The 23985-nt window shown below is 44.4% G+C and overlaps 1 long non-coding RNA gene across 1 annotated transcript; it reads right to left on the reverse strand.

Moving 5' to 3' along the window:
- Positions 1 to 1948: 1948 nt before the first annotated feature.
- Positions 1949 to 23694, reverse strand: LOC135239954 (uncharacterized). The gene is made up of 3 exons (XR_010325537.1): positions 23512 to 23694; positions 3122 to 3178; positions 1949 to 2975 (listed from the first exon to the last, which is right to left on the reverse strand). It is a non-coding gene; the product is annotated as an uncharacterized LOC135239954 (long non-coding RNA).
- Between the last annotated feature and the right edge of the window lie 291 nt (positions 23695 to 23985).

A 23985-nucleotide genomic window follows, 5' to 3' on the forward strand; every position in this document is an offset into this window, starting at 1 on the left:
TATATACCAATTACATATATGTGAGATTTGAATTTAGTTTTATATTTTGCAACATATATTTAAAATGAAATGCGTGACAATACTGTATAATAAATTCAAAGTCCTCTATTGGTGCAGTTATGAAAACTTGAATTTGAAATCATTTCCCACTCCCCACGCCCCTTAACACTCAGGTCTCACTGCAGGACTCCCAGGTATAAAATACTGCCTTTTTTTGGAATTGGCGTTATGCAATAATTGCAGCGGGCGAAAAGTATTCCGGGGGAAATACTCCTAACAATTCAACAAACCAATTCGCAAAATCACATAATACTGCCGCAGACACGGTAATATTTGTGTAAATACAGGAAGCGCTCCTGAAAAGCACAGACCATGGCCTGTGAACCATCCCTGGAAAACAACACACCGCATGAGAAAATAGAGGAGTTTATGTCAGACTCTTTGTGGACAGCCTGATTTGCGCCGGAAATTGCTTTTTAAAAAAAAATTTTTATAAAGACTCGCATCGAGAGAGAATTGAATAAGGGGAGATGGGGTCCTTTTGAGTCTGCCGCTTCATTTTTCCTTTTTGGCCCTGCGCACTGTATGGCTGTCAGGCGGTAGGCCCTGCGTTCTCGCTATTTGTGATGTAACGTATTCATGGACAGGCCACACGCAGCAAACCTGGTTCGGTCATGTGTCTCTTACTGTGAAGTAGCCAGGACTGGTACCTGCTCACTTGTGATAACGGTGAACTCAACCAGTGAATGAACAAGACAGAGTCAAGAGTCAAGGGTCAAGAGCGTCGTAATGAACTGTTAATAGACATTGGCTCTTTAAATGACTGTGTGCTAGTGCAAGTCAGACGTTTCCATTCAAACTCAGTGGAGTGCACAGCAGCATACAATATACAGTAAACTTCAAATGGGCCTACCTTATTTCATTAATACCAATCAGAGGGAAAATATTTTGCACTGTGTTAGTGGTGTATTAGTGACTGTTGAAAGCTACTTCCAAGGAAATCCCAGGGCTTCCTTGGGTGGACAATTTGTTGACAACTTACCACTATCCCTGGCCCTCCCCCACCAACTCTCTCTCTCACACACACACACACACACACACACACACACACACAAAAGAAACAAACAAACAAAAAAACAACACCTAAGAAATCTACATGCACCAAATACATCTCATGCCATTAAAGGTGGCCCAATATTAATCCCCGTCCCTCCCTGACTTGTTATTAAACATGAACAATGCTTCCAGAGCCTCCTTACGTTAGAAGCATGATGTAATACTGGGAAACAGGAAGCAGAAGTTACCTCACCCTCCCACTCCCCCTCTCCATTCTCCTTTCTCCCTCCCCACCACCCACTACCAAGATTGGTCAACATCCTATTCCATACTCACACCACTTACACACCACTTGTCACATTCCCACCAATGACCAAAATGGTTCTTCCCTAAAGAAAAAAATGCAGAAGGGATTGTGCCTTGAACAAGAAACCCCTGTATGTGAGGTGAGACAACACACCCAGCCCCCAAAGTCCCAACACTGGAGGGGAACCAAACCCAACTACCCCCCCCCCCCACCCACCCACCCACCACTACCAAACCACACACAAAATATTATTTTTTACCATTACAAGACAAAAAGCAGCACCTCTCCTACTAAACACCCAATAACAGGAATCAGAAGGGAGACAGTTACTTGGGGGGGGGGGGGAATACGGCTGTCAAATCTCCCCCACCACTGGGGGTCAAGGGGTGGGCACCTGTTACTCTGATACAAATCAGAAGGGATTGGAAACTACACCGTATGCCTTTTATTGGAATGGGTACCAGGGGAAGTGCGAGCCGGGGACTAATAAATCCAGGGAACATCAGGCCAATGCATCAGGGCTGGGGTCAATTGAATGAACTCAACTGAAATTTAACCGACTCGGAATTAGGGGGAAAAAACCTACAGGAAACAGAATTGTAATTCCAGGAAGTTTAATTCAATTCAGTTAAATTCTGTGAAATTCAATGCTTGTTTTTTTTTCCTACCACATGAGATTACATGTACTGTTCAGTCAAATTATGCAATTTTGCCATTGTCTCATGCACAATATCACATATGCCACAATCATGAAAAGGGACTGAAAGCTCAACGGAAGCCATTTTACCTGTAGAATCGAATTTTCTATGGTCAGATTCATACTGTATCTAAACTCAGTTCTCAAAATTCAAATGGTAAGGTCCACAATACAATTAAAATAAGCAGACGTTTTTCGCTGAAAGGTAAGCATAACATAAGGAATAAGCCTTACCTGACCAGACCTTTTAAAATTGGAAGTTGCTGGGGTGCATCCATCAACGGGTACACTAGTGTTTACTGACTGCACTGTGATTATCTGATGCTGCTGGAGTAAGCAACACAAGTAAGCAACGTGAGCATAGCAGATACCCAAATAAAAAGCCATGTCCAAGAAAATGCAAGGGGTCAACCTAGGCCTACATTACCAAACGGCTTACTGCTAACCATACTTGCAAGAACAGACAGGGGAAAGAACGAATAAAAAAAAAAATCCAAGTGTGGTAGCAGCAAAAGCTAATGTGCAAATACAGTCATGCTGTTGGGAATGGCGTGTCTTCGGTAGTTGGCAACCAGTCTGGGCAAACCAAATTGAAAGAAAGTTGCACTTAAAATCCATCAACAAGTCGCCATTATTGTTAGCAACGATCCTAAACTGCCTCCATAGAAGTACAGTGGGTCCAGAAACCATCTGGTTGGTGAGAACACGGATGAAAAATCGTGTTTTGACAACAAAACGAGCCATACTATTCATAGGAGCAACGACAAGAGTTCAAGTCGCGTCCTCCCGCAGGTTAACCGCACAAGCTGCGGAGGAAACAGTACAGCCTCTGCTCCAGCTGGAACTTCCAACAGCTTTCTCCATTCAGCAACGTTCCCTGCACCGCAGGAAGATTAGGCAACATCAGCCTCCCCGCTGAGTATGTACAAACAAACAAACAAAGAAATAAATAAATACATAAATAAATAAACCCGCAACTAAGTTCGCGTCTGTAAGAGATTCCTCACGTCTCTAAACCAGGGACTTGAGGAAAGGGCGCCGCTCTCCAGAGGGAGACTCACCTGTTCCAAATAAACATATACGTATAGGATATTGGTGTCGCTACGAATGAGGTCGATCTGGAAACAAACGAGTGAAAAAAAAAGTTACCAAGCAGCACTGCTAGTCCAAGTAAAATCTAAAACGTTGTGTGAAAAGTCACCCTGCTAAATGCCTGTAAAGTAATGTAATGTAATAGGAACACTTGTGGTGTGACAGTAGCTATCCTGCCATCAAGGGAGGTCTATAACGATTCATTAAAATTTTCACACCGCCATGGCCTGGGGCTATTTTATAGTAAATATGTGCTATAAAATTAATAAATCATTGAAATATTTGAAGAAAATGTATTGAATTAAACATCAGAAAAATACAGAGGATGAAGTGTTTAAAAGGGTTGTTATATTTTGGCAGCAGTATAATATATTGGTTATGGAAATTAGATTATCATTCTGGGGTTGCAAGTTCAAATCCTACATAGGACACTGCCATTGTGCTTAAGGTACTGCATCTGGAATATTTTATTTTAAACCCTGAAGATGAAAACCTTTTTGGATAAGGTTTCTGTTAAGCAAATAAAATCAGTTATTATTATTGTAACATTGATAATGTGTGCATTGAATTATTATTTAAACAATAGTAATAATAATAATAATAATAATTTTTGATTTCGTATGCTGTTTTAAAAGCAGCAGATGCTTCCCCCCAGCGTTATGGTGGACTGGCTGGATAGCGGAGCCCTTGTTCCAACCCTCATATCTCAGTGACCATGTCTGTGGGAGATGAGAGGGTCTGGCGGCGGAACTGACGAGCTCGAGGTCGTGGGAGCAGCGCTATTGGAGCCAGATGAGTCTTATCGGGACCGGGGGAGCGGTAATTGCATTTCGCACGCCCCCATCAAGGTGCCTGCAAGAGGAAAAAGGGGTGAAAAGAGTTTGGCACGAGGTTGAGGTGTGAGTGTATTTGGGCGGGGGTGATGTTGTGGGGGGTGACTCAGATATCTCACACTCTGTGCAAACTGGGCCTGACAGCGCACAGTAGACCGACTCTGCCATCGGCCTGGTGTCACCACACTGAAGCTAACCACGTGACCTCAGCGTAGCCAACAGCCATTTATTACATCACAGGCTTTTAGCAGACGCTCTTATCCACACCATCCATCTCATACATTGTGTCCATTTATACAGCTGGATATATACTGAAGCGTTGCAGGTTGAGTGCTCAAGGGTTCAATGGCAATGTCCTACCCAGGAATCAAACCTGTGACCTTTAGGTTACAAGACCAGTTCCTTACCCAACACTGCTGCCCCATTCAGCTTTTGCTGTTGTGTGTGTGCTATTTCTTCTTTTCTTTCTTTTTTTTTGGATCATTATATTTAAATATTTTTTATTTGAGGTTCTGTCAGGAGTAGTGAAGAGCCCCGCTCCAGACTGTGTCCTCTGGGAGGGGGGTTTGCTTTGGGGTTGGAGGGAAGATGTGACTTTGCTTATCCGGCTGTGTAAATTACCGGATGACAAATTATAGAACAGAATCTTGCACCAGCTGCGGGGCAGAAGAGACAGACCACCGTCTGCTGTTTGGAAAGAAAGAAAACATGACGGTGACCGTATGGAACACACATACTCACAGAAAATCTGTCACCCATGTACTGTGGTCAGAAGACAAGACTGGGAGGGCTAGTTATGTTGTTTTTCTAAAACACTTAAAAAAAAAATAATAACCTTATTTTGTCACCATGTTTTTGTATAAACCACTGCCATGAACACTCTGCAGCCTTTTTTAGGGCCACAACCATCCCTGGGCCACACAGTTCAAGTTTTTAAAATGAGATATGGTTATTTATGTAGAAGCACTTTGGGGCCACAACAGCATTCTTATTTGGGGCCACCAAAACCCTTGGGCCAGCTTTGAACCAGGGGTCCTCAACCCTAGCCATGAAAATCCGCAGGGTCTGCACATTTTCATTGTTACATAATTTATCAGATTTATCAGTTGGTTACACAGTAAAATCACCTCAAATGTGTGTCTTGGGTCTGAAGTGGTTACTGAATTTGAAGGTGAAAACCAACCAACAGAACCTGAGGCTCTTCAGTACCAGCTGAAATTGGTCCAAGTTGGTCAGTCCTCTAAAAATTACAGTTGCACATTTTGTACTATAAAGGCAGAATACATTTGAACATTTTGTACTGTAAAGGCAGTTAGGTCTGCAAAATGCTTAGAAGTGTGTAACTTCTGAGTTTCAGCGAGCGAATTGATGGCTGGTATTACCAACAAAATGGCTGAGCTGTTACCATCCATATAGAAAACAAATCTCATCTGTTTGTTAGAAGAGCAAAATGCTAAGCAACATGGCAATTGTCCACAGACTTTCATTTAAGTATTAGAGAAACTAAACAGAAAATACAAGCACATGATGCACTGTAGTTAAATGCATATGCATGTAATACAAACCTGCAGTTAGATGCTAGAGAGTTACAGGAAGCTTTAGAGCCATCTGAACTTTCTTGCTTTAAACCACTAACCCCCCAATGGCCCTATACCAGCCATTGTAAAACCAACAGGTCCATCAGAAACTTGTGTGTGTGTACCTAAAATTTCCTTCATTGCACACAAAACCTGCCTGGGCCAATCAAAAACATACCTCAGGTGAACTTATCCCTTTAAGGCAGCACTACGGTTATACATTTCACACACAACAAAAATAAATAAAAAATCACTGTTTACTTCATCCAGCAACATGTCGCCACCTTAAATTTTGATGTTGCTGAAAATTGGGAGGGGCAGGGCCGATTGCTCTGATGAAACGCCCCCGCAGGTGGTTTAACAGGCGCAGAGGGACCATCAGAGTACTCGAGAGGGAAAAACAAATAGCATTTTCGCTGATGGCTCACAACCACAAATGCAAATTGTGATGAAATTAGTTAATTGGGGTGCGTTGACCCCCCCTGCCCCCCCATCCTCCCATCCTATCCCACCCCCCCACCCCCTTTTATAAATGGCTATGTTTTCTGTTCAGCTGCTGAGTCCTGCCTGGGAGAAAGCTTACGCTCACTGAGGTAGAAATACCACGTCCCCTCTGCTGTGAAATTAGTGCCAGGTCTGTAGCTACAGTGGCTGGTCTCTGTTCATAACCTCAGTGTGGCCCAGTCTTTTATTACTGAGGAGCAGAATGTTAGGGATGCTGTACTGTGACATCAGCGGGTAGGCTATGTGAGGTTGCCATGGCGCCACCTGACTGCAGGGTTGCAGCTGTGCATGTGTGATGCACAGCCTGCTGCCACTCCTGTCAATCACAACGGTCTGGTTTCATCAGTAAGTAACGGTGTCTTTCGCCGGGAAAAAAAGGGGTCTCTGATGTCGTGTAACACCCCCCCCCCCACGTCCGCCGCCAAGCGTGTGCGTGTGAGGATGTCACCGTGGCAACGGACGAGTGAGTCTATGGGGAACAAGCGATACCGAGACTGATGAACGCAGCTGTGCTGTGTGACGCCAGAGCTGTTGTCATGGCAATGCGTCACATGGACATTTCCATATTGATGGGGATAGTTGAAAAGTAAGGCAGAAAAAAAATAGGCAACATCTTTTTTTTTTTCGTACTTTGGTGCCGCCTAGATTTACAGACAATATATAGAAACCATCTTAGTGCTGATTGAAAAAGGAAAATTCAGTTCTCATTGTGCAAAGGATGCATTCAACAAATGCAGTTTCCTCCTTAAGCTACAGAGCGTATATTTATTATTGATAGACGGATATTATGGTGTGCAAGGAAAAATCTTACCTCTGAAAAAAAGGTCTTACCACCCTCTCAGCCTTGATCCCTGAAGGTTACAGTCTGCTGAAAATAAGCGATCAATTCAGACCCAAGACACTAATGAATTGCTTTAATTGATTTATTAAGTTCTGATTAAGAACTAAAACCACCGTGGGATAGCACCGGGAGGTATGTGTGTCAGGTTGAGGCGGTATGCCTGTCAGGTTGTGGTGGTATGTCTGTGAGGTCATGGCGGTATGTCTGTGAGGTCGCAGAGGTATGTCTGTGAGGTCAGAGCGGTATGTCTGTGAGGTCAGAGCGGTATGCCTGTCAGGTTGTGGCGGTATGTCTGTGAGGTCAGAGCGGTATGCCTGTCAGGTTGTGGCGGTATGTCTGTGAGGTCGCAGAGGTATGTCTGTGAGGTCAGAGCGGTATGTCTGTGAGGTCAGAGCGGTATGTCTGTGAGGTCATGGCGGTATGTCTGTGAGGTCGCAGAGGTATGTCTGTGAGGTCAGAGCGGTATGTCTGTCAGGTTGGGACGGAATGTCTGAGGTCACAGCGATATGTCTGTCGGGTTGCGGTGGTATGTCTGTATGTCTGTCAGGTCGCGGTAACTTAGCGATTCTGGGCAGCCTGCACAGCGCATTATCGTCTTATGTTCCGATGAGCCCGGGACATGCCGAGGATGTAAAAAGGCCCTCCCATTCAGACTTCTGGATGATGATGGAAGTTTAAAATTTAAATTTATGCACTCCAAGCCCCGCCTTTCCAGTGAACACACACACGCTTTGTGTTGAACAATGTCCCTTTGCCCTTTGAGGTTGATTTTATATCGTCACAGTGTTTTCATGACACAAGGCGACATCAAAAACAAACATTGTTCAGCAGGAATCTCTCTCTCGCTCTCTCTCTCTGGCGAAACGCGGCAGTTCTCCCGGCTCCATGGCGACGACTGCGACCGCTTTACCGCCGTCCGTCTTTGCGGTGTCACGGGGGCGGTGGGCGGCGAGGATTTCGGACGACAAAACGTCCCATTGAGAAGGGGCAGCGTGGGCTTCTGGCGCAAGGGCGAGCTCGTTTGGGACGCAGGAATGCAGGGGTCTCGCTCCACGTGCGCGCGGACGCTGGCGGCGGCTTCGGCTGTTCGGGGGCCGCCCGCTCGCCTGCGTTCCCGCTTCTCTCCGTGAACGGCGCACTCGAAGGACGCAGAAAAGTAGACGCGGAGCCATTGTGCGCTCGATCCTTCAGCGCTCGCCGCTGTGACTTGCGGATGTCGAACGGCGTTAGAGCCACTGTTCCACTCGGCTGCGCTCAGACGTCTTCGGACCTTAGGTCAACAGCGTATTTATTTTTCACGGTAAGATTTGCTGTTGAATCCAATAATAAGCTAGGCGGAGCATTCTGAATAAAAGCTCATCAAAGGCTTAGTGTCAAATTGGCTTGAAATTGACTTCAAACCGAACTGATGACTGCTGCTTGGCTTCTGCTTGATCAATAAAATCAGTTGATTACACAGTCGTCTGACCTCACCTGGTTTCATGGGTTTAAGGGGGCTGATATTAAGGTGAAACCAGTAGACCCTACTTCTGTCCCAGGGGGGTGTCGGCTGCCCCTGCTTTGGAATTAGCTTTTGGTCTGGGACAGGGGTCCCAGAGTGGTGACGAGGGGCACAGAGTAGGTACACTCCAAAAAAATTTTCTTGCGTAGGTTGGAGTTGACACTTTTAAATATAAAAAAAAAAAAGGCCACTGACTTGTTTCCTATTTTACAGCATCTGTGTCATATATAATCGCATACTTGTCCCACACACGTCACCTGTGTCTCCTCCTCCCATTCTGCTAGATTGTGTGTCCCAACTCATGGGGGAAAAATGTGCTAAAGTGCACTTGAAGTGTTCTACACTACATGTTAGCATACTTGAAAGATAATGACAGTTTATGCAATTAAGCGTCAAGAATGCTGAAGTATATTATTATTTTAGAGTATGGTATGGAAAATACCATGGAGCCACTCCCAAGCAAGGATTTGAACACACAACCTCCTGATTAGAGTCCGGCACCCAAACCACCGCATAACAAGAGTTACATGAGTCAGCATGCCCGCGGGTCGAAGCGAGCCGCGTGTTTTGTCTCAGCCAATGAGAAGGCAGACATGATAAAGTGACACAGTGTCTTCTTAGGAGAGAGGGAGGCCGGTGTTGAGCCACAGGGTTGCATCAGGTAGCTGTGGTTTGCACCAAACGTCTATGTGCAACGTTGCCTGAAGTGGCGAAGGATTGCAGCACACATTTTTTGCGTGTCATGTAAAATACCCAGAATACCAGTGGCGTGAGGAAGCAGCGGCTTAAGAATGATGGAATGAATGCCAACTATTTGGTGAAGGTAGCGGACTCCTGCTGATTGTGCTTTTGAAGGTGTGGTGGAGGCCTTCGACTGGTTGTGCAATGGGATCTCAGAGTCTAGAACAAACCATTCTCCCCGCAGTCTGGGCTAAAAAAAGATTCAATCAAAACAAAAAACTATTTTTGAAGGTGATTCTCTGTGTGTGATTTAAAATGTGCATAATAATTGTGAGGATCTGCACATAAATCAAGTCTAGTGTTTATCATCTCCCATGAGCACTCTGACAGGTTTTAACTGCCATCAAACTTGTTTTTAAACAAAATTTTAAAAATCCTTCATTGTGCCGTGTCCATCTGTGACATCGGTTTCTCTCTCTTTCCCACTCTATCCTCTCTTCCTCTCTCTGTCTCTCACCCATCTCCCTCTTTCTCTCTCTGCCTCTCCCTCTCCCCTGCGCTCTCTCTCTCTCTCTCTCTCCCCCTCTGTCTCTCCTTCCTCCGCTCTTCCTCAGCGAGCCGTAGTCATTAGTATGCTGATGTAACACACGCGGTCTGATCCATATTCCTCTGGTGTCTCTCGCCGAGCCAGCGGACCAGAGCCAAATGATTTTCCTTCACAGATTCTCCATGCTTCTCTGATTACTCTCGCTCTGTGGGATTCTGGTGCCAGTGCGTAACCCCCTTTTAAGCTGTCAGAGGCGGCCATTTTGTTCACAGCAGAGAAAAGAGCGGGAACCGCTGCAATGCGTTCAGAAACGCGCTACCAGCCTGCTCCCCCAAGTCCGCCCTGCCCGTCACCCCCCTGCGGAGCGTTTGCATGGTAACGGCTGGTCAATGAGGGAGGGTCAAAGGTCACTGATCTACCAGCTGCTGTTGACCTTTCTGAGTGAAATGTCCACCTAAGCCTTTTGGGATTGACAGTGTCACTAACTGTGCAGGTGGCTTCAGGGTAAAATTCAGGGTTACTAAAATTCATGAAATTGTTTTTTTTTTTGTTTAGACAAATGACCTTTCATTGAGCCTTGTTTTAAGGTAGAGCTCATTCCAGCATTATCAGCTGGAATGAGCTCTGCTGATTTAACAGAGGAATTATGCCACCCCCCCCACCCCCACCCCACCCCATGATGTCATCCAGTGTCTCTCAGTCAAACAACTGGCTCGGTTGGGGCCCTGGAAGCCACGCCGCTGATGTGATGAGGTCTCAGGTGGCGGGCGGGGCGGGGCGTCCCATGACATCATCGCATCGCCGCTCTCTGCTGAGCGCTGATTCACCATCGCGGTCAGACGAGCCGCAGACCGCCAGAGCTACAGCGTCAGACCTATCGTTTGATCGGCACGGCAACAAGAGCCCCCACTCAGAGCCCAGGACTCAGATCTCGGTCCAAATGGCCCCTGCAGGCTTGTTTTCAACTTAACCCGAACGAAGGCCGTCGCGAACCTGGGGAAACGCAATCGCCCGTCAGGCCGCTCGTTTGACCACCAGAGTCATTTTTTCGCCGAAGATAGCTACGTTTTTACGCCTTCCTCTTCAGGGCCACGCCGCCTCGCTTTGATCACGCAGCTTTGGCCGTCCTTTCCAGGATCGCCCGACTCAACGGTTACCTCAAAGGCGCTCAGAACAGAAGCGAAGAGCGTGTAATCCTAGCCCCCCCCCCTCGCCCGGAGAGCCGCTTAGAGTCTCAGAGGGTTTTTAATTTCATCCGAGCCTTTGAACGCTGCCCGTAGACTCCCGCGCGTAGGCTTAATGGAAGCTGGCTAACCATTATCGCCGTTACGGGCTTAAACAGACCCGTGCATCAGCAGGCCTCCGAAACCAGACAGGTCCACTCACCTGAAAGAATGCAGACACAGGCGCTGCAATAATAAGCACTGAGGTAGGATTGGTCAACAAGGGTAATTAGGCTCTGGTGGAAATACCTTTCTTTAAAAAAAAAAAAAAGAAGTCTGCTGGCTTACCTGCACCGCAAAAGTACATGAGTGACATCAGCATAATTAAGAGGATATACTGTACATGTTCTTTGCTAGAGTCTAACTGTGACATGCTAAATATTTTAAATTCTAACTCAAATGTACGTCCATTCTGATTTAATCTATTCCAACTTATAGCGTTGATTTCAGCTCATACCTTAGCGTATTCTGAGTTAAAGGGGGGAAAGCATCAGCATTTTGTACACAAAAAAGTTGTAGTTACACAAAGTTAAGGCCAAAGCACAGTGCCCTCAGGCTGAACAGCAAGCCTGTGTGATGTTGGGTTAAATCGGAGGCTGGAATAGCACACATTCTCCGGTGCGTTCAGGCAGTGGAATGTGTTAGAAGAGGTGCCGGCAGGGCAGCCTCAAAGGCGTTGGGAGGCAGCAGCGTTAAAGGTTATGTCCTTGGAACGGAGTGTGTTTTTTACAAGATGGGGGGGGGGGGGCGAAGCCGTAAGGAATGCCAGGGCTCGGGTGGAGGTATCGAGCGGGGGGGGGCAGGGGGGTTGGACGGGGGCATCTGCTGTCTCGGAGCGCTTCTCACGGTATCTTCAGAGCGAACGCTGCCCGGGAGGAGACAGGAGATACTGGGCCCCTTTGTCCTCCCCCACCCTGCAGTGTGGAAAATCAGAGAGGCCGAGAGAAGCGTTTGAAGACGATAGCGCTTGTTTTGAAAAGAAAGAAAAAAGAAGAAAAAAACAAGGGAAAATCCTTGAACTTGAGGGAGGTGTGTGCAGGGTGTTTGAGCCACGTGCTCACAGCCGCAGTCCCCCCCCCCCCCCCCAACTGCATGCTAGAGGAAGCAGTAGACCCATCATAGTAATACCTGCATATGTAGGCTGTGTTCTAGGACCATTATAGTAGCACCTGTGTTCTAGGCCCAGTATACTGGTACCTGTGTAGTAGGCCCATTATAGTAGTACCTATGTTCTAGGCCCATTATTGTAGTACCTGTGTTCTAGACCCATTATACTGGTACCTGCATTCTAGGTCCATTATACTGGTGCCTGTGTAGTAGGCCCATTATAATAGTACCTATGTTCTAGGCCACAATATAGTAGTACCTGTGTTCTAGGCCCATTATTGTAGTACCTGTGTAGTAGGCCCATTATAGTAGTACCTGTCTTCTAGGTCTGTTATAGTAGTACCTGTGTTCTAGGCCCATTATAGTAGTACCTGTGGTCTGGGCCCATTGTAGTAGTCCCTGTGTAGCAGGCCCATTGGATATTTCCCAGCTGGGAAATTCACACTTTACATCATCATTTGGAAGGAGAGAATACAAATAATGAAAGAGTTTGTTTGCATTGCTTTCATTTTCTGGTTCCCATTGAACCTGGAATTCAGCAGCGCTGTCATGGGAAAGTGAGACTGAAACTGCGAGAGGCTGCAGGTAAACACCTCTTTCACTTCCCTCACCTTTTCTCGCAATCTAATCTCACACCTGCCGCGCTCCCAGGCACCGCGAGTATCGGTGTGGAGGGAACTTGTTTATCCCAAACTTCAGATAAGCGCCATAAAGTGGAGGGTGAAAAAGCAGTTTTATCTCAGGAGAGAACTTTAATGGCGTTTTCACCAGGTATTCAGTTATTTCCTACCATAAAGAAAATTCAAGCATACACGGTACAATGTCCAGCATTAATTCAACTCGATCAGAGTACATATGAGTCCAATAGGGACCATATATGTGTACTCTGTGTGAATTGATGTAACACTGAATATTTTCCTGGGCACGTTCAGTTTTGTTGTTGTACAGAAGCCATGCCGAAGCCGGCCACTGTATTTCTCAGGGCCAAGCAATTTTTTGAAACAAATATTTTTTAGAAACAGCCCGGGGGGGTGGGGGGGGCGGGAATCCACAACCTCTCAGTGACACAGCAGAGAGGTTGGCCACAAAGTCCCTGAACCGGTTAACTCTTAAAAAACACAAACCGCAAAACTGTAGTGAATTAAAACACACCCATTTCACACACATACCCTATGTGTGTTGGCAGCCAGCATATATTCAAGGGAAAATTCACAGTTTGAAATGAACTGCTCCCACAGTTTGCATTTTTTGATCTTATTAAATTAGCTGTAAACACATCTGGTGTGGTTTACCCTCTAACAACCCTTCATAGCCTGCATATGATTGGGATGGGGAAGAGGAAATTACATCATTTCCTGTTAGCCAGTGGTGAGGACCAGGGCCATACATTTCTATATTATTTGTGAAAACCTCAGCAACAGCAGTCCAAATAGTTCCTGCTCGAACTTCAGCTGTGTACAAGGAAAAACTTTTAAAGTCACATTATCACTGACCTTGGGTCATATATGAACCACAACTCTGTTGTGAACCGCAATCTCTGGTTATTACCTAAGCATATAACATTAACGATGGATGACTGCATGGTCATGTTGTGACCACTGTGTTGCATTTAACATACGCTTGACAGTAATTAGCTATATTGTGCAACATTTAAGGGCATATACATATACTCTTACCAAAACAGTTATGCTAGTCAGTTGGCTTTCAAGAAAATTTTAAGTTAGTCATATCTAGCCTGCTCACTCACTGCAGTAATCTCACATTTAATTTCATGCTTTCTTTGCATGAAATTACTTTTGCTAACAATATTGCAAGCTGTGCTTTGAATGTCCATTATCCACGAGGCATGATTAGCCGATCAAAAGTACCATCTCCAAACTACTTTGGGCTGAACTTAGGACAAATTCAAGAGTAAAGAAAGAAACTGAAGACAAGGAAGCTTGGTGGGCTACGGTCGCCCAACGCCAGATATAAACCAAAGCTTTTTACTGCACATCTAGCCATATCAAGTGTTTCAGATGTAAGGAATTTCTGGCACTTTTTAATTTCCATAGACAATGATGTGCAAACTGCCTGGCTGAGAGGTTCTACGGTCGAATGCCCACACGTGATTCTAAAGCTGCCATTGCTGCCCGTGGGCACACAACCTTGCATTGTCCTCCAAAACACATCGAGCATTGATGCCATCAGCTTGTGAAAGAAAGCCTACAAACAGAATGAATTGCATAAGAGTGCCTCTGAGTTCTCTCTGAAACGGTGTCCCGTTGCATCGGTTTTTAATAAGCCGTCGTAAATAACTTATTCAGAGTTAAATCCTTATCATATTTCAGTAGTTTAGTAGTACAGTAGTATATCCTTTGACGAAGATAAAGAAGAGTTTAGCCTGAAACACATGCGGAACCATGGTGTTGTTTTTATATAAAAAAAGTAAGCTCTACATACCACCTTCATGAGCACTGCACAGACACTCATAAACGCTTCTGTCAATAAATGCAAATGGGTATGCGGTGTGAGGTTTACAGAAGAGCAACATGAAGGTTCAGGTGAAGGACAGAGACATTGTGAGGTCACAACCAATGGTGGCTTCCAGCATACGAATGCAAAATAAATGCAAATCGTGTCGGTCTTTTCAAGGACAGATATCCCACACTGTTCGTTACCCTCAGTTAAATTCATAGACGGCAGGAGGCAACCTTTTGACTAGGCCAGCCTTTGCCACCTGGCCAATTAACGCACTGAATTATGAATTTATTGGACTTATTATCATTATCGTTAATTATGGGCATTAACTGAAAATTAGTAATAAATAAAACATTGGTATTATAGACAAATATGATGTTGTGCAAGAATATCAAGTATTAAATTGTTGCCAATATTCATAAATCTAATTTAGGGATCTAATAACTCAAGCCAGATGGTACTTACCCTTGGGGTGCTGGGAAATGTTTAGCCAATTAAATAATACCAGTGTTCCAGAACAGTCACTCCGTCCCTCTCTCGCACTCTCTTAATGTGAGGACCTGTCCTGATGGTATGGGTAGATGTAATATATCACCGCTCAAGGGTGCCAAAATGCCAAGTTGGCCCGGCTAACTGTCAGTCCGCGGCGTTTCCATTGGTAAGCTTATGTAATACAGCCCTTAAGAAACTAAACTCCAGTGCGATTAGAAAAACGCACCCTCTCTGTACTCCACGAACAAAAAAATGCATTTTAATTGTCACTAGCCCTGTGCATTATGCCGTTGGCCTTTTACTGTAATTGGAGAAGGAGGCCAGCGCACGCCATGCCTGGGCTACAACGTTCGCTGACGTCACAAATCATGGAAGCCTTTTCAGTTTCTTTCTGTCTTTCTGACTTAAATGCAGTGGATGGAATTTGTAAGTCAGGGAGTCATGGGCTGTGGTGTGTCCATTTCGAGACTTTTGCTGGATTTTTATCATAAATGGTAACGTGACAATTAGGATGCCCGTTAGAAGTAAATTATGTTTTTTTTTCTCCAGACACCACATTTGCAGTGGCTCCAGGCCAGGCTGGTTATCCCTGGGGTGCCAGACTCTAGTACAGCATGGCAGCAATGTATGCTGGTTTCTGGTGGTTTTGAGCACTTAATGGAATAGTTTAATTCCCTGTTTGGCTTAAAGAGTCTGTCCATCTGTCCAACATGTGTTTTGTATTATAGGTTTTTGGTAATGTATGCAGGTGTCTTGCACACTGTAACCAATGTTGTAGAATAGAAACATGATGCCTTTTTTCTTGTACTGGGTCAGAATAGTAATCTCAGTACTCAGTGATCAGAGCAAGCAACTCGGGCCAACAGAACCATGACCTCAGGGTCCAATGATCCCTGTGTGTGACTCAGTCCAAACTCATTCTTCCAAATGATTTTGTTGGTTTGGTGACCCCTGTTTTCCAGCTGAATGGTTGGGGGGGGGGGGTTGTCCTTGTCCTAACCCAGGTGTCCACCTTCGCCATCAGTTTTGTTTTTGATGTCAGTTATTATCGCTGTCATGGTAACAGCCGTGCGACCCAGACTTGCTCTTCACTTTCAGCTCCTGGCTGGTCCTAACACAAACTGCCCGTTTGCAATTCTAACGGCTTTTTCCCCCCTAAACGATCAAAGAATAGCCATTTTTCCGACACAGACGCAGCTATAATAAACATAGCCATGGTGAAAAATGAAATTCGCTCCATTACTCAACAACATTAAAATGTCAGGCTCAACTGTCACTATATTTAGACACACCCATTTTGTTAAAATCTGCATTCTGTGATGTGAAATTTAATTTGAGTTGCTGCATGATAAAACACTAATCCATCATACTCAACAGGCGTGATTTGTCAACGTTTATCTGTATATCTTGTTGATATTTCCAAAAACAACAATGTTGAGAAGTTCTAGGACTTTTAACTGGATTAAAAGTAACATTGATATTTAATATTGGCATTTTGTATGTTTATGAGCATTCACGCAACACTTTCTTTTTATGATACATGCCTCAATCATAAACATTTACTGGAAAATATTAACACTGAGTCAGTTCAGCATATCTACCTTATACTCCTGCTGCAGACCATCACATTACATGTGCAACTGCAATGAGGGCTTGTTAACTTTCCTAAAGGAAATGTGAAGTCATTTTATTTTTGTACATTATTTCAGAAAATGACCACCATTCATTAGGGTCGGTATACACACTTATTTCACTAGTCCTACTACACATGCTTTTCTTAGCATCCATTTCGGAACTTCATCTTAAACTTAAAGTGATAGTTTGTCTTTCTGGGCTGAATGACAGTTCACTTTCAGTTCAGGTTTTTTTTTTTGTTGGATCGCTTCAGCCAGTCTTTTTGTGCAGTGAAGGATATGTCTGATAATCAGAGAAGTGTCTGCCAGCTTTACAATGGCTGGTTTTGGGGGCACACAGGGGTTTGTGGTCTAAAGCAAGAAAAGCCACTTCAAAACACTCCAAAATCGGCTTGTACAGCATCATCCACAGACATTCAAACAAGATGGTATCTACGGAGGGTTGTTAGGGAAGCAGCAGAAGCCTGGTGGCAGTGGCGGGTTATCAGACCCAGTTCCCAAGGGTGGGGGGGAGTGTCAGGCTGGGGTGGGGCTTCGGGTGGTAGGGGGTGGGTCAGGACTTTGCCTCAGCCCTTCTGCCTCTCCTTATCGAACCCAAACTGTTTGTTTGTAGGACGCAAATTGCAGCCCCCCCACCCCCCCACCCCCACCCCCACCCCCACCCCACCCCACCCATTAGACCGGTTCTAATTAGATTCCTGCTTCTGCTCTCTGAGAGGAAACGATATTCTCCACATTAAATGGGAGGCAGCTGGTATGGCTGCTTCCCCTTCAGGACTCCAGTAGGTTTAGTGAGTGGGGCCACGTCTGATTCTCTGGGAAATGCAGCGTTTAATCCACCTCAAACAGAGCTCATAATTACACAGTGTCATAAGCTGCTTTGCGCAACGTATTATTATTGCACATACATAAATTTATGCATAATAATATCTATAAATAAAAACAACGGCAGCACTATGGCGGTTTATTTAAAAAACGTGGCACGTAGCTGGCATGTTGCATGACGGACAGGCAGCGTTTAACTAATTCCACAAGATGAAGGAGGCAGAGGGAAAGGCAGACATGTGCATTCGCCATTATATACGCAGTCTTTGCTAGACAGGAAGTCAGATCCAGTGAGAGGAAGTGATGTCATCGTACACAAGACAATGTACAATGATCTGTGTTAATGTAAACCTAACAGAATTTATATATATATATGAGACTGGAAAGAATCAGATGCCCCCATCAGTGTAAAATGTACTCTAACAGAGTTGGTTTAAAACTGTGTTTTACTTTGTTTAATACAAATAGCTTGCGAGCATTACTGTTGATTGTAGTGGTTATATACGTACACCTGGACTAGAACACACCGTTTCTGCAAATATTTGCGTAGAGATGTTCTGATGTCATGTCCCTCACCCACTATATAGAATGGGTTCTATTGTGCTGTATTTTACTCTATTGTGTTCTATTTTATTGAATGCGGTTGAAGCAGCAAGAATAACATGAGAAGAGCCTGTGTAAATACATACGCAGGGAGAACTGCTCCACCTAAAATCAATTGTTAAATATTTTGTTCCCATGCTAGCAAATAGGTTTGAATCTGTCCAAGTACATTTTATGTTCAGAATCACACACAAAGACCATTACAAAGACTGTGAATTTGTCCCCCATTGCAGATCAACATGACGGTGTAATTATACTTATCTTATACGTTTAAAAAGTGAGTTGCAGTGCAAGTTTTTAAAAAGGATACTCAGCACAGATGTTAATTATGATAATCCACACGGAGGAGGAAGAACAAATGGGATTAGCGATGGAAACAAAAAGCATTAGCCATTTTGAAGAAAAGAAAAGAAAAAAATGACCATTGTCTCAATTAAAATGAAGCAGGACAATCAGGGGAGTAGTGATGTGCTGATATATACTGTAGTTGTAAGCAAAAGTTGGGCTAAAGTGTATGTTCTGAACACAGCGATTCAATCTGTTCAACGTGAAAAGAACCAACATGCTATAAAGTTAAACATAATGGCTTCCTGCAAATATCATGCATGATCACCACTTCTTATTTATTGGCATATGCAAATAATGAACTAGAGTGAACCTGGCACCCAGTCAGCTAAGGCCTAGCAACACTTCCTTTGGCAGAGCCATAACCACTGCTGAACGCTTTGTGTAGCCAGCTAAATATTTCACCTCTTTTCACACTTTCTGTGGCCAGCTAAATCTTTCTGTTCTAGCTTCTGGAATGCTTCCCCACTCTTCTTTGTATTAAATATAAAATACATGGTGCCTTCATGATCGATTGTTATATCACATTTTTTATTATTTTTCAGGCTTTAGTTCTTCCACAATCACCGGCAATGAAGAAAATATGTAGCACCCTTTGAAAGAATAAAATCTGGTTGTTTCTGTGATAAATTCATTATGGATATCAGTGTCAGCACAGCCATTAGAAAGGGCTAACGGCTAACAGCTCTCTCCTGTGGGAGGTTCTCCAGAGAGTGCTAGAGTTCTGCTGATGGGTCTGAGTCATGCAGGGCTATTTCCCAAACAGGACGTCGATAATCGATCTGATCGTTGTCAACATGATAAAAGAGCAAGACAGGAGTTGTGGACGTTCAGCCGTGCCGCGACACCTGCAGGCACCGAAATCGGTACAGATGTAGCTTTAGATTTTAGACAACACCACAACAAATTACTTTCTCCTTATCTGACAAATTGAAAAATCCGTAGAAACCTTTTTGTGCACCGGCCCATGGGTGGAGACAAGTTGTGACAGCAGTGAATTCCTTTCTGACTCAAACTTTTTTCTTTTAAATAAAATATATATTTTGATGCAGTCTCATTCTGTGGCATCTGCTGTGAGGTCTCTTTGTCTCTCTCTCTCTCTCAACATCTTACAGACTTTGCATTAGGTTTTCCTAGGAATTGAATAATGCAGAAATCCTTCTGATTTTACATCGATAACCTAAATAACAAAGTACCTTACCAGCTTGCAAGCAAAAGTATAATGTTACACAAATCCTTCTCAGTATTCTGCTCATTAAGCTGCACTATAATTTACTTACGTTCTTATGCAAGCTGCAGAGTAATGTTTGACTGACTTCCATAATTCTTGGAGATCAAATTAGAAATGGCCAAGAGTCTAAATGTAATCTTACTGTACTTCAGTACATATTCTCAATTTATGCCTTCTCTGAAGTTCATAGCAGTAACGGGACACATCTTAAAATATACTTTATCTATGTTTTTAGTTTGTGCATCCATGTCTCATGTTACTGAAAGAGTGTACACTATTTTTCCTGGCACCCGTCTCTCTCATTTTTGTTTACACCCCTCTCCCCGACCACCTTTAACACCATTGGCCAGATGTCTCCCCACCGGTCACTTCCTGTTTCCTGCAAAAACACTGCTTTGAAAGGCCAGCAGAAGCACGCTGACATTCACAGCTGTGGTGTTTAAAAATGATCACAACCCTGTAAACATTACCTGATTGGTCCTGAAATGAACCAACCACCACTAATCGGTCAGAAAGGCCAGTATTAGGATGACCGTTGTAGGCTGTTTCTCTCTGCTATGAAAACATCCCCTGAGCTGGACTTTATTTTTCTGGTCTTGAGGCATGCTGCACTGCAGTGGGGTTACTGAAAATTAATTTAACTTTTTCCTCTCGGTCTCTCGTGGGGTTTCCCCACCAAGTCGAATGCACTTTTTGTAAGATTTTTGAATAAAAGAATTGGACTATATAGCAATTGTAAAATTAGCAATTAGTTAGTTTGTAATCACTTTCTACTGTCTCTACTGTTACAGGAGCCATCCCCCCCTCTCAACGGTCCCCAATCATTTTGGCCCAAGGTCTAGAGTTCCGGCAACATCGTACCCAGCTCCCCCTCTCCTCCTCCACGATTGGTTCCGACAGCGTGTGCGGGTGGTGGATGCCGTCTGGTTTTGACAAGTTCTAAAATCTGGCAACCCTAGATAGAGGAAGTTTGGACGCTAACTGAATTAGCCATGTGAGCCTATCTGCTGCAGTCTGGCCTAACAATGTTAGGCCAGACTGAACTCACATAAACGCCAGGTAGGCCAAGCCAATCGGGAAGCAGTTTTCACCAGGACTGTGCAGAAAAATAGCTGCCACATGGAATGTTCCGGAAGGTTTCGGACGTGCCGTTCACCTTGTTGTGACTGACAAGATCTTGCGCAAACGAAGAACCAACGGCGATCGCACGGATCTCGTTTTCCAAGTAAACCTCCCATCTCTCCATACGCCTACATCATAACAAGCCATAAACGCACTGAAGAATGCCAACAAAACAATCCGCCGAGGACAAAGACAAGAGAGCTGCTGTGGCTGAGCGGCGTACGTGAAGAAGGCTTGCGCCGTCGTCTGCGTTTGATCAGCTTCAGTGCGTTCAGAGACATTACATTGCATTCCAGGCATTTAGCGGACGCTCTTAAACAGAGCCATTTACACAACTCTTACATAGCATTTACATTGCATCAATTTATACAGCTGGATATACACTGAAGCAATGCAGGCTAAGTAGCTTGCTCAAGAGTACAACAGCAGTGTCCTACCCGGGAATCGAACTAGCGACCTCTAGGTTACAAGACCAGCTCCTTACCCATTATACTGCACTGCTTCCCCGTTACAGAAGGCTCATGATCAACATGCAGTTCAACAGCATGACAATACATGTTTGTGCACTGCCAGCCCTGACAGTACCCATGAGTACGGGTTCATGACCTTACAGTACAACCAGCACTCTCATGATGAGTCACCTGAATATTCAAGCCTATCGCTGTACATTAATCCTGGGCCATCGTGCATGGGTCACATGTTTCGGGGGTGGGGGGGGTCCAACAGGGGTGTAACAGGAGTCATTTTTAGTGAAATTACCAAAGTGCAGGCTTTAATGATTTGAGGTGTGGGAGCTGCCGGACCACAACGCACCTGGGCAGGAAGTGGAAACAATGGCTCCCTGGCAAACAGCTGCACCCCTTCCCTTCGCTTCACTTCCTGTTTGCGCGGAAACGCAGCGACCTCATCTCCTGCTGCCCCGCCCACAGAGCTGAGGTAAACATGGGCTTCACTGGATCTCATTCTGAACCCTGCTTTCACACGTGTTCAATGGAGCCCGTCTCTTCAATGGCGGAAACAGAAACCCTTTCAACCACAGGGTCAGGCAACATATTTTTTAAAAATATGCTGAATATTTCTGGGTCCATGGTTATTAATCCTGGATATATTTTTTTAATTCACTTGCTCTTGGTACTTGATTGTTTGTGTGTGTGCATGTGTGTGTGTGGGGGGCGTCTAAAGGTTACATGGCAAACAAACAATGGAGTGACATACATTTTCTTGATTAGCAGATCTCCATACAATTGAACAAAAGGGAAAACTTAATAGGACTGTGAAAGAGTAGAATGAATGAATATTAAAGAAAATAGAAAAGTAAATTACCAGAGTTAAAGCAATGCTACACAAACACATGAATTAGACGCAAGATGTTGGCAGACTGAAATGCACGGGTTTGAGGTTTGTGCCTTTCCTGAATGTTGCAGGGTGGTGGCACAATGTATTAATGAATAAAGAAGTTGTTTGCTTCCATTTCCAGGCGGTGTTTTCCCTTACCGCTCTATTAATGGACACTGATTGAAGCTGGCATTTTGATCTGGGTCAGTGGGCTGATGAAAGCTTCATGGAGAAATGGGGGAAAATGCCATTGATAGATATGCTAATCGCTATTTGTGACCAATGGTGGACGTTTCATCTAGGCTTCAGACAGCGGTGTGAAGGCAATCCTTCGCTGCTACAGTCTGATCAACACTTTAGAGCAGAAAGTCTTTAGCTCTCAGTAACTCCCCCCCCAAACACCTGCAGAAAAATGGCACAAAACATCAAAACATGTTCGGGGGGGGGGGGCTTACCCCAAGATAACCCAGGCTTATTTTCTATATTTCCTGGATTTCCGTGCATTATGATGCCCTTCAGATAAATGTACAAACATTCAAGCATCCATTTGGAAGTAAATCGCATTGATTCAGTCCAAAATCTCTAAGGTCAGGAGGCACTGCTTTTGTTTCAGGGCAGATAAAAATGCATTTTGTCTGAGAGGAATCGTTTACAGGGCCCTACTGGTCCCAGTAGGGTATCCACAGTATTACTAAGTTAAAAAAAAAAAACATTCTAGATTCTAGACCCTACGGAATGCCGGTCCGAGTCTAAAAGGCCACTCAAGCCTACTGCCATTCCCCCCGAGAACCTCTATTATGATTACGTCAGCTCCTGTGCTTACCTGCCTCTGCTAACAAACCAGCGGGCTCCATTGTATACAAAATGTGCCTTTGAGCCGCGCTTTAAAAGCTAATGTAGTGTGATGGCAAACCAGCGCTCGGCCTTCGGACCACAATACGGCTAAATGGCCCCGCCTGGCAGCTGGTCAACTCTTTACGTAATTTTACGCTCTAGAAATATCCGACAGCAAATTTGTTTATTTTCGTTATTTAACTCATGAAATATTGCATCAAGTGCATAACGTGTCCAGGGGTAATACCCATGACTGCTGAGCAAACAAAGCATCGTCTTGCATCGAGATAAGCATTGAGTCCCAGACTGAAGACTTTACATATTTAGATACTATAATTTCATCAGACCAATGTCTGGGGTGTCAAACCAGATGACATTAAAACAGGAGTAACTGACTCAGGCAAGTTTCTCTTCTTCTTTAAAAAAAAAAAAAATGTGATCAAGTTCACAACTCACATCTTAATTAGGAAACTAGCATTAAAAGGCTGATCATCCATTCCAGAGGAGCTCTGCAGAATTAACATTCTGCCAGTGCCCATGAAAACTGAGTCTCCACCTCAGATTAATCAAACAGAGTATCCTTTCATCCCAACAACACCCCAAAGACAGTAAAGCACCAATTAAAGCTCATAGAAAGGGGAGTGTGGAGTGTGTTTCGGCTCACCCTCAGAATTCCCGGTGAAAGATGTGAAGCAGGGTCCTCGGAATTCCCAGTGAAAAACGTAAACGCACTCAAGGATCATATTCTTTTGTCAGTCCAATAGCAGTTTAAACTTCCCACAGCGAAGAGTAACTCACTTCAAGCACACGCTTCCCCCACATACGAATTCCCCTGCTTCCATGTGCCACTGGCAAACATTCACCTGTCAGTCACATGATTGCAGACTGCACTTAACCAGTTCCAATTAGTTAACTGATTGCAGGTGTGCCTCATTGTCATGGCAGCTGCCTGCTGATTTGCCAATCAGGGAGGCGGAGCCTCCTATCCACAGTTTGTCTTGCCACAACACATAGATCAGGGGGTGTCCACTGTTATCCAAAAAGGGGCGGTTTGGGTACAGGTTTTAGTTTTAGCCCAATGCAGTGAGACATAATTCAACAAATTAAGGACTCATGATCTTGATGTCAAAGCTTCTAA

The sequence above is a fragment of the Anguilla rostrata genome, chromosome 14 (assembly GCF_018555375.3).
Source record: "Anguilla rostrata isolate EN2019 chromosome 14, ASM1855537v3, whole genome shotgun sequence".
Classification (NCBI taxonomy): Eukaryota; Metazoa; Chordata; class Actinopteri; order Anguilliformes; family Anguillidae; genus Anguilla; species Anguilla rostrata.